This window comes from Amphiura filiformis, chromosome 6 (genome assembly GCF_039555335.1).
Source record: "Amphiura filiformis chromosome 6, Afil_fr2py, whole genome shotgun sequence".
Taxonomy (NCBI): Eukaryota; Metazoa; Echinodermata; class Ophiuroidea; order Amphilepidida; family Amphiuridae; genus Amphiura; species Amphiura filiformis.
In genome coordinates this window covers 1,506,977-1,519,769 of record NC_092633.1, presented here as the reverse complement: position 1 = coordinate 1,519,769, position 12,793 = coordinate 1,506,977, and the positions used below count along the sequence as shown (strand labels likewise).

The 12,793-nt window shown below is 36.3% G+C and overlaps 1 protein-coding gene across 1 annotated transcript in view; it reads right to left on the bottom strand.

Annotated features, from left to right (window-relative positions):
- Positions 1-12,793, bottom strand: part of LOC140154123 (uncharacterized) — a 265,827-nt gene that overhangs the window by 139,695 nt on the left and 113,339 nt on the right. The gene's annotated exons all lie outside the window — the stretch shown is intronic.

Genomic DNA, 12,793 nt, shown 5'->3' with positions numbered 1-12,793 from the left:
ATTTCAACTGGAAGAGCCCAATCTACTACACAAAAAAACATTATTAGTTTTTCACATCGAAGATTTCTTTGGTTTCTAAAGACAGACACTCTTGTACTAATACCGGCATGCATGGATTACAGTGATATCGCTTGAGGGCGTGCGTCATAGCACCGCCGGCAAATTAATGCGGTTTGTTGGTATTTATGTGGAGAATGGATTCAAGGTCAACATGGTGTTAGACTCGCTTGCAGATCTTGAATAATAAATTACACCACTATGGCTATGCTGCTGCTATGTGAGCTATAAATGTGAGCTGACATAGAAACATACATAGATGTTCGAATTTGAATGTGTCATGCCTATGAATAATACGTGTACGGTTTTCTAGTAGACTCAAGTATGGCGGATTTTTTGATCAAATTGAATTTTACTTTCAAAGCACAACATGGTTCAATCAATATCAGATCAACAAAATGGTACAATTCTTTATATTTGTTAAAATTTGAACTAGTTTGTGAAGCTCAAATTTGTCTATAGTTTATCGGAGTATACATGTAGCATGTTAATTATATTATGTGTTAATTATATTATGCTAACGGTTGCGGGTTTTTTTTATAGATAATCAAATCAACTCTTACAGACATTGCTTAATTATTTATGACTATGTAATATTAAGATGCATCATTTTATAATGCTAAATAAATTACATGTAAAAAATAATAAGATAAATTTGATTTGCCTTTTTAAAGTAAATAAAGGAAAATTCTGATGACCATGAAGGAAAGGAGGAAATAGATGGAGGAGGATGAGGATGATGATGATGATGATGGTGATGATGATGATGATGATGATGATGATGATGATGATGATGATGATGAAGATGATGATGATGATGATGATGATGATGATGATGATGATGATGAAGAAGAACATGATGATGATGATGATGATGATGATGATGATGATGATAACGATGATAATGATGATGAGGAGGAGGAGGAGGAGGAGGAGGAAAGGAAGAGGAAGAGGGGGAAGAAGAGGAGGATGAGGAGAAGAAGGATGAGGAAGAAACCATAAGGTTTATGGCAGCCATGGTGCTAAATTAATGTAAGCATAATGTTGTTATTTAATGCATTGTTATCGCAATCATCACCACCACCATCATCATCATCATTATCACCACCATCAATCTTGTCATCATCAGGGATCATGTAGCTACGATGGGCGGTGGCGGGCGGCAGAGCCCGGCACTCAAATTTATAGCCCACCACTGATAAACAATTTAAGCTCTAGCACCCAGCACTCAATCAAGTGTCAATAATTGCAAAATCACATAGAATTTGGCCAAATTTAGGGGCGCACCATTAGATTTCCAGGGGGGCATGGGAGTTTTTTGAAAAAAAAAAACTTTGCCCACTAGTAAGAAAAAAAAAAAACTTTGCCCACTAGTAAGAAAAAAAATAAAAATTTTGCCTCACTGATGAGTAAAAAAAAAACTTCCCCACCCAACTTTGTATAAAAATGTACATTAAAATTGAAAAAATATAAGCTTACCGCCAAAGGCGTAAAAAAAAAAATTTGGTGCTCTTGGAGGCGAAAAAAAAATTCTCACAAAAAATCCTCAAATACCACCAGGTACTAAGATTCTATAGCTACAACCCTGGTCATCATCATTATCTTTCAACACATCCTTTTCTTGCTTGTGTTAAGCAATTGTAAACTAATTCCCACAAAACAAAAAGCACATCAACATTTTGAGCTGATGATGTAACTGTTAAGATGAGAAAATAATACCAAAGTCTCTTTTTGTATCATATTTACTTTAAAGATATGGTACAATTTGTCAGGGTTCTTTTAATATCAGCGGCAATACGATTCTGAGAAATAAAGCAATCAATCTTTCCAATCACACAGTGTTGAATGGTGACTAAAGTGAGTCAGTAGCTAATTATTGATTAAATAATCAATATTTTGTATAGACAATCTAAAAATGTACTTTAAAAAGTAAAAACTCATCAGAAATTATATAATTTTTACAGTATCGAGCAGATCTGCCCCGATGGGTCAAATATGATCCACCAAATGAAGTCTTTTCTCAGCTTGGGCACAATCAATTTCCATTTGCTTTCCCCCCATTTTCCTTATATATTCATTATCAATTATGAGACTACAATATATTTGGGGAAAATCTTTAAAAATTGAATTTATGATTCCTGAAGTATGATAATTTTAGAGTTTCTAAACTCAATCAAAATTCAGAATAGATCAATTCTTTTATTATATCTAATAATTATTGCACTTAGGCCTTAAAAGGGTATACGATTTATTGTTGGTCGAAGCAGCAAAAAGAAAATGTAGTTCACAGCATCTTGCGAACGGTAGTGAGCTTTAGCAAAAATTGCATTGCTCAATTCATAGCGAGCGTGTAGAAAAATTCAAATATCACAGATATACTTTAGTAGGTCCTGTGGTTCTTGAGTTATGTTGTAAAGAGGGCTGAAACAACAATAAATTAAGCAAGTTTTTTCAAAGTATATGATTTGTAGAATGAACTTTTGCAAAACACCAAAGTGTTATTTTTCAATAATATATTAATTCAGATAATGAAAATCAATTTTTTTTGGCTGCTTTGACCAACAATACCTCGTATAACCTTAAAAAAGAAATTGTTTGATTGGCGTAACATAAAAGAAAATCCCAAACTTGCCAATTCTAAACATTTAACTAGAGCGGTTCTCGGCTTGCGCGGTTCTCGACGCAAAGCGTCGGCCACAATGCCTCCACCTTGAGGCGTATCATGTTGAATGTACCCAACCAAGTTTCATGCCCATACGACGGTTTTTAGTAATTTGACCTCAAGATGACCCCTGTGTGAACCCAGATGACCCCAAAATGTCCATCCAAAAATTTAACTTTAAATGTTGACTGTATCCACCAAGTTTCATGCTATTTGACCTCAGATGACCTCGGATGACCCCAAAATGACCTTCCAAAAATTTAACTCTAAATGTTGACTGTACCCACCAAGTTTCATGCCCATATGACAGTTTTAAGTTATTTGACCTCAGATGACCCCGGATGACCCCAAAATGACCTTCCAAGAATTTAACTCTAAATGTTGACTGTACCCACCAAGTTTCATGCCCATACGACAGTTATAAGTTATTTGACCTCAGATGACCCCTGGGTGACCCCGGATGACCCCAAAATGACCGTCCAAGAATTTGACTCTAAATGTTGACTGTACCCACCAAGTTTCATGCCCATACGACAGTTTTAAGTTATTTGACCTCAGATGACCTCTGCATGACCCCAGATGACCCCAAAATGACCTTCAAAAAAATTTGGTTCTAAATGTTTACAGTACCCACCAAGGTTCATGCCCATACAACGGTTTTTGCTAATTTGACCTCAGATGACCCCTAGATGACCTTGGGTGACCTTGACCCACTAACCAAACCTACTGGAATTTGAAGACCGCCAACGACCATCCCTCCACCAAATTGCATCACTGTACACCAAGGTTCATGCCCATACGACAGTTTTTGCTAATTTGACCTCAGACGACCCCTAGATGACCTTGGGTGACCTTGACCCACTAACCAAACCTACTGGGATTTGCAGACCGCCAATGACCAGCCCCCCACCAAATTGCATCACTGTACATCTTACCAGTTACGAGAAATTGCACCCGCAAGCTCGGACGGACAGATGGACGGACGGATGGACGGACGGACGACGGACAACAACAGGAAACATAATACCTCCGGTGAGGCATAAAAATGTTTGAGGTGAACCAAAGATTAGTAGAATTTAAGTTCAATGTTTCATTTTCTAAAATACCTACATATATTTTGAATGGAAAAGAAAGTAAGAAAAAATTGGGGTAGCCAACACTCACCTGATGTAATCCACAAAAGCAGCAAGTACATGAAAAACAAGAAAAGAGAAACAAAGTTAACTTTTTACTATAATTAATCAATTATTTTGTGTGGCCAAAAACATAAATTTCACTTTTTTTTACTATTCTTGCCATTGAGCAGGTCAATGAATAATGATGGCTCAGTGACTTTTCTCAATTTTTGGCAAAAAATGGTGAAACAAAAATGTGCATTGTTAACCCCAATAAAGCCACAGACCAGTGAAAAAGAGCCTCCAAAAGGCTTTAATTGAGCCCTCAATAATGATCAAAATCGCCATAATTATATTTTTGGCCAAAAATGAGTTTTTATTTGCCCCTAAAAGCCAAAAAATCAATGTGTATTCATCTTGTGAGAAACCTAACCATATAACTATAAGGGCATAATCTAGCATCACAAATATTTTCTAAGGCAACAAAAACCACCCTAATTTTCAGGCCCGACCACCCCAGATTTTATGTTTTGGGCGATTTTATTTTATTTTTTTAATCATGCTGAAATCATGCCATTTTTGGCCAAAATTTATTGATTTTGAAAGAACACCTTTGAAAAATATTCAAAACATTTTCGAAATATGTTGCCAAAAAATCAGCAATTTTTTTGCCAGATTTTTCCAGCTTTTGGTGATATTTTAGGGTCATTTTAGCCTCCAGAATATTTTTGAAAGTAAGTCTTATCATAAAACAGGGATTTTCTTTGGCGCTGAAGATAGGAATATTTTCATATTTACAATGATTAAATACAAAAAACATCATATCATCTATATCTCCACATCTAGTTTTAGCCGCAAAACGCCTCAATTTTACTCGATCAGCTTATTTATTACAGTAAAGAATTCAAAGAAAGAAAATAATCTCGTTATGATAGCGCTTATTACATTTTCCTAGTTCTTCTTCAAAAAGTACATACAATCTTATTTCTATAAATTCATTTCATGTCTGTACAGATGATCAAGGACAGATGTCTATTATACACAAGTGACGCCATCAACCGAAAACAAGACGCTTTAATTATTGTTTATTTTATTGGTGACAGTATCCTAAAAATTACATAAAAATCAATTATTCTGAAATACACAAATTTTTATATTGCTGAAAACAATAAAATGTAAGAGAATTTGAACACTTTTTTCGATAACAAATCAAAACGGATTATTCCGACATACGACTCATTTTATCCCGTCACATCACACGAAGTCAGCCATGGGTTAGTTAATATCATCTATAGCAAGCGCTTCCAGAGAAGATATCTCACAATGCATTTCTTCCCTGTACTGATTTGTTATTCAGTGTCACATGTCACTATCAACCCATGTAATGCACTGAATAGCAAATCAGTACAGGGAAGAGATGCATTGTTGGATGTGTGAGATAATTTCTCTGCAGTGCTCCATCACTACCATTATATTTCTGATGGCAAAGCACTATAAATGCGGTGAATGACACTCACTTTGATAAACAATTTCGTATCATTTATTTTTACCTCCAAATTAGGATAACCATACTTGGAGGCATAAACCCAAGCTAAATTTATTCTGTATTTTGCCTACGGTCAGAAGAACTAATTCAAAGTATCTAAGCACTGCGAAAATAATTTATTTTAGGAAATAAAGTAAAAATTACTACAATGATGATTATCATAAAATTTTGGAAGATGAAAATATCAAATCAGGAGATGACATTTAATAATAACGAGCGAAAATATTATTAGAATTCAATTTATCTTTGGCACATAAAATTCGTACATGACATTGATTGCTATGAACTCTAACCAAGCGTTTTATCTCTAAAATTCTTGATGGGGAGGGGGAGTGCAAACATATTTAACATTTTATCATTTTAATGGGGACAAATTTCAGATGAGGGGGATTAGCCCCCTTAAACAGGGTGGAAGTGCCTAGTGTGTGGGGAATCAAATGCATTTTGTTGGGGGAATCTCTACAATAATCCCCCTCGGTAAAATCCAGGTGCTCAAAGCAACTCTTACATATAAACACAGGTGTGAGGAAAATTACATTAAAGAGGAATTTACTTTTAAAAAGCTGAAAAACAGCAAATTCAGGGTAAAAATGCCAAATATGGGCTGAAAAGAAAAGAAAACGCATGTATATTTTGGCAACAAAAACAGATGAATTAGATGGAAAGAGGAACTCGCACACTCCTGAATAAATGTATTGGGGTGGGGGTACCTGGATCTACACCTATGGTATCAGATCACCTGGGATGCTCAGCTAGCAGTTGCATCATACTGTATGAATTTGTATGTAGCATTATGGTTAATAATATAATATTATTGATACCCATCAGTTTTCATTGATGGATGAGTCTGTCACATCAAAATTCAACATTAAGATCCAAATAATTTGAAGATTAATGATAGAAGTCACAAACCATACATTCTGGACATTTCAAAATTAAAGTATTTAATGTTGCATTTGAAAGAGGCAGGCAGCTACATCAAGATTGATGGGTAACAAACATTTTGATACAGCTTGTAGTTGTACATGTAATCGAAAATACACTATAATTTTTCTTTGCGGGAAAGGGTTTCACCATATTATCACTGTAACAATATGAATCCAATATTCTCAGAGACCCATCTTTCTTCTTTTATTTCAAATTACACTCTTCATTAACAAAATAAAAATGAAAATGAATGCTCCTAAAAATATTCCAATAATACATCTATCTTTAATACCATTCTCATCAAATTCAAGGCCAGTCATAGGAACAAAAGGATGTGTAATTTGTACAAGTAAACAATAACAGAAATGAATGAGGTGAATCACAATACCAGGCTGGTACTTAGTACCACTGACCTACTCTTTGCAGTGTTGCCAAAGCACAATTTAGTAGCCCAATCGGGTGATTATGAAATTTTTCCTGTAACTTTTGACAGTTTCCTGCCCCATAGAAACCAATGATTAAGAACAAAATTGGGAGAGTTTTCATCATTAGCCCTAGTGACTTTCGGTAGTTTCCTGCCCTATAGAAACCAATAGTTAAGAGAAAAATTGGGTGACTTTTTTTATTATTTAACCCACGATTCGAGCTAGACATTTTGGGCAACCCTGATTCTTTCTATGGGTGATGGACCGATGTAAAAGTGCATTGGCTTGTTGATAATGCAGCACTCCACACAGTTTATATCTATATTAATGTGCATCAAATCAGGCTCAACGATATACTACACTGCATGGTGAATGCAGTACAATCTCTCCATAGCATTTTCTGCGTATTGGCATGCAACACGTAAGGCATGCTTCTGTTACACATTGCACAACATGTACCATATTTCGTCAAATAAACACCCCCGGGGGCGTTACATTTTCCCAAGGGGGCGTTTATTTAAGGTCAATTTTAGAACGATAATTCCTGTTAAAATCATTAGGTAATCTTAAAAGTCACGCTAAAATGCTAAAATGACGAACTATGAACTAGAAACACTGACTTCTGGTTTACTTCGGGTTTCCAATCCAGATTTTCGCCAATTATTGACGCTATTATCAACCATGTGGGCAACTTGGTAAGCTTACTACACAATATAGCATGGAAATATCGGCATTTTTGAAACATCTTGGTTGAAAAAACTGGTGGGGGTGTTTATTTGAGGGGGGACTATTTGACTAAATACGGTATTTATACATGAAATGTAGATACTTGTAGATAATCACACAAGACATGGTCACGTTGATCTGGATTTCAGAAGTCCACATTGAAGTGGATTTATTATCCAGTGTGAAGTGCCCCAATGATAATGCGGCTTTCTAGTCCTATAAATGAACCAGTTCAGTATCCAGAAACGAAGGTGTTTACTAATGACACCAATTGTATTTTGCAAAGAAGATTAATTTGACAAAACTGACCATCCTTTATTATGAACACGCATTAGTTCTGGTTTGTGATTATCAGTAGACCTTTCCTTCTATATCGAAATATATTAAATTTAGAAAGTCATTTGTGGCAGTCTTATTCGCGTATTGCACAGTTCCGCCTCGAACTGGCATGACATGAAAGGAAGAATTGCATAACTTTGCGCATATATATGACTGGTTCAATTCCCATTCATGCATGCTGCCAGATCGGGACTCTCCTTGCACATGGCGGAACCATGCAATGGGCTATTCCATTTAAAATTCACACTACCCCTGTGGAAGATTTTGGAAATATCTTCCACAGGGGGAGTATGTTTATCAAATGTAATTGGTCAGAAACAATCATTTTGAAATCCATACACATACCTGCCAACTTTTGAAAACTAGAAATAGGGACACTTGCGAGCGGGCGAGCTCATGACGCTGGGCGTGGCGCTCGACTACTGACCAGGGGCTTGCTTAAGGGCCCCTGGTGGGGGTCGAGGGGGCGAAGCCCCAGGATGCCAGAGGGTTTCTACACATTTTACACTACAGAAGACACCATTTCTGAGGGGAAATTACATTTAAATGGATTAAAAAATAAGGTTATTTTGAGAAAACAAACCTAGATAACAGCCTTGAAGAATATCTATTATACATGCAATCTTCTTCAAGGCTGTTATCTTGACTTGTTTTCTCAAAATTATACCATAAAATATGCAAAGTAGGTACCTAAGCCCAGGCAATGTTAGCAGATTTAGCACCCTAAAAGACCACTTTTGACATAAAAACCTGTTTTAGACTTTTTTGAAAAAATGCTTCCTTCATCCTAAAAAAGTGGTTTCAAATGTTCAGTTTCCTATACTTTTGTACATGAGAGACATTCTTCAAAGTTCTTTTTTTGCCTAATAACATGGCCTACGTGGCTGAAATTGATATATAATGCGCAATATAAAAATGATGATTCATCAAATTTTTGAACTCCCTCTTTTTTCTTTTTTTTTTTTTTTTATTTCCAAAAATATTTTTGGCCAAAAAAAAGCAAGTTATAGGCCCTAAATTACTTGCTATTCAAGGTTGAAACCAGAGAAAATACTGCTACTAAAAAAAAAAATTGCCAATTTATTTTTACAAAGTTGGATAAAGTTGTACATTTTAATTACTTTTGCTTCTATTGAACAGCTAACAATGTACACTAATTCAATGTGTCCCTGACTGTTCAATAGAAGCAAAAGTAATCAAAATGTACAACTTAATCCAACTTTGTAAAAAAAAATTGGCATTTTTTTTTTTTAAAGTAGCAGTATTTCTATGGTTTCCAACCTTCAATAACAAGTAATTTAGGGCCTATAACTTCATTTTTTTTTTTTTTATAGAAAATCGGGACATCCCGATTTTATGACGTTTTGGGGGTCGAAAATCGGGATGTCCCGCCAAAATCGGGACACTTGGCAGGTATGCATACACCCTCTGTATTACGGCTTTACCATTATCTTACATAACTGGAGTGAGTATTTCAAATGGAAGTTACCCAATTGTCTATTCTATTTGAAACTCATACTCCCTCTGCAGAAGATATTTCCAAAATCTTCCACAGGGGTAGTGTGGATTTTAAATGGAATAGCCCAATGGATGAATAGCTGCACATGAGCCAGAGTTAGGAAAAAATGTTTCAACCCATAAACACTGCCAGGAGGTTTTGGTTGGAGGTGGCGTGTGTGATTCCTGTGCCCCTAAAGGGAGGCACTCAGCCTCATGGTGATTTGTGGTATACTGGAATTAGAGAATGGGGGGAGTTTCACCCACCCTGTAAGAATTTGTGATGGGAGGGAAGGAAGAGCAAAAAGAAAAGGAAGAAGAAGGAAACCACCTGCCCTGGAAGCTAGGGTAAGTGGTGTTAATTTACCAGACAGACAGACCCACACCTTTATCAGTTATCATCCAGTTCAACATCCTTCTTAGGTCTTTTACAAGTGGATTGTAATACATCTTGTAGACTGGGTTGCTACTCATTTTGAGCCCAAATCACAGGTCAAACCGTTAAAAAGTCGCCCAATTTTTCTTCAAATAGTCAAAAAGCTATCAAATTTTTCTTTTAACATTGGCGTCCATGGGACTACAGGAAGTCAAAGGAGACACTTGAAAAGTCCAAAATTTTGCTCTTGACCATTGGTTTCTATGGGACATGTTGTCTAAAGTCGCTTAATTGGGCTGCAATATTGCACATTTGGCAACCCAGCTTGTACACTGGTTTTGGACACTTAACCTAGTAATAAGTGTCCTCACTGATAAACCAAACTATTTATCTTTCCTCCATAGACAGGGTTTGGGCAAGATGATGCCATCTGCAATAGCTGCCCGGTGTCAGAGCAGTGAGCAGAATCTTCGTCAAAAATCAAGTTACCTCCACACGCAATAAAGCAATTCCTATCGTGGTAACTTGTTCGCTGACCAAGATACTTCTTTCTGCGGTGTCAGACGTATCAATATAGAATGCAGAAAATTTCAAAATGGTATCCTATTTAGTTAACAGAGCAGCTATTGAAGATAGGGCCTTCTTGCCCCACACCCTCAATGTGTGTAACTGACTGGTCAAGTTAAATTAACCAGTATTTATTTCGTAACCTGTATCGTGTTTTACCTATCTATAGCCGAACGTCCATACAGTGGTCTTTTGCTAAAGCAACATGGTTCTCGAGCAAAAACCGTGTGAAATGTTTTGAGGATTCTTATCATCTTCTCTGCACTAAGTTTGTCCCCAAATTTATCCCAAAGACATAGGAGATTTGGCAATTTCCCCCAGTGATGATTGAGTGCTTATCACAGCTATTATGTGATTCAAGAGTGCTTAGCTTATTAACCTTTGACATTTCATGAAAAATTGCCGCAAAAGGTTTTTACAGGGGGAATGAGGATCAAGAGTTCTGACTGGGGGGATTTTCCCCACCCTACCCCTGTAGCGTCGCCTCTACAAAGCCTCCTGTTGTAATTCCAAAGCTGATGTCATCAGGCATCGCAAAACTTGGATTCCAGTCTTCAACGGAGTTATGGGGACACATAGTCGAGGATTGAGTAAGGAATCGCAATTCTTGAGTACCCCCATCCTCGAGGATTTAGTTACCGTCTGAACACACCTTATATACTGATCTGAATTTATATGTGTTTTTTATGAATAAAGAATGATTGAATGTTGTTTACTTATCTTTATAAAATGTTATTTAGTTTCACTTGGTTTATATGTCATCTATCCAAAATGATCTTTGTGGTTTGAACTGAATCATGAAGTTGCTATCTGTTACATAGGCAGTTGTAGTTCGAGGACACCACTCATCCTTTAAAAAGCAAGTAAGGAAACACCCCTTTCAGCGTACTTCGTTAATTTTTTGGACGGTGGTGCGAGGCTCCATACTTGAAACCCTTATCCATTTCCAAGGGCCATTTGACCATGGACAGGTACCCATATGTCTAAGGATTTTCTCAAAAATATAGACCCATGTCTAAGAATTTCTTTTGGAATATAGACCCATTTTCCTGTCCAATTGAATATCGTAGTTGTTGAAGTCAGTTGCATGTATATGGTTACCATGGTTACAGGAGGGTACAATATGTCTAAGGGTTTATGTCAAAAATGGACCCAATTGTCTACGGATTTTTCAGCAAAAAATAGGGACCATGTCTAAGGATTTTTTGCAGGAGAGCATCCCATTGGAGTGGCACATCACTGTATGCCTTTTGTATGGGAGAACCTCCGCCCCCCTGGCCTTTTGCATCGAAATGATCTCATTGTGTGAACATTTCAGAGAAAAAGCACCCTTTTTTGATGATTTTGCAATTTTTTTGCCCTTCAACAATACCCTTTTTTGGTAATAACACAAACAATATTCAAAGATACCTTTTTTTGGACAGAAATGTGTTTCACCATGTCTTGAAACTGAGCACAGTTTGTATATTTTGTTTCCCATAATAAGAATTTCGAGCAAAATATATGAGCATGATGAATGATATGCACATTTATTTTACTTGATTTGATTCATATATGAAAAGCATCCTTTTTCACAATTTCGCGAATTCATTTTGAAAAATTACCCCATTTTAGTGTGGTGCACGAATCACATTTATTCAGTAGAAATCACCCCATATTTTGCAAAATTTCCAGAGATGAGTAGTTGAGTGCCTGCGAATTCCCCTAAGTGCAATGACCGGGGTTATAAATGCAAAGGGTCAGAACATTTTTACCATGCAAAATCAAAACCACATATCCTTTCAGCTCACAAACACACCCCCACCCCTACAAAACACATTTCATTATGAGTGGTTACTTGGCTCCAACAGCTCGCATTAACGGAACTTGTCCATTTACGAGTGGACATCTTTTAAGGACAAGTCCGGAAAAAAATCTTACTTATAAATTAACATTTACAGAGAACAAGAGACAGAAATTTATTTCCTGTATTCTCATCAAAGTCAATCAATTTCTTTCCCATTCATAATAGAGTCTGATTCAATAAAAGAAGTTATCATTTAAAATTCAGGAAATCAAACACTAAGATATCAGACTGTCCACTTGGGATTCAATCCAGGCAAAGAGACAAAGTTTCAATCAGACTTATGAAACATGTTTATTTATGCTTTGTTCCACTCTGACATCCTTTGGGCTGTTCCATTTGATATGCACACTCCCCTGTGAAAGATTTAGGAGGGAGTATAGGTTTCAAATATAACAGAAAATTGGAAATACTCAATCCAGTTATGGAATATATATACAGACCTGAAACTGACCATTTCTGAAAAAAAGAGGAAAATGCTTAAAAAAAGAGGAAAATAGCGCAAAATAATGCTAAAAAAGCTCTAATTCGGCTGAAAATAACAAATGATGCGCACATTTCAGGAATAAACAAAGAGGAAATCAGCTAAAAATAGGAAAAGTTTCAGGTCTATATATAGGTAAAGAGAGCCATACAGAGGGAGTGTGGCTTTCAAAATAATTACTCTAGCCAATTCCATTTGAAAAATAATTAATTCTAGCCAATTCCATTTG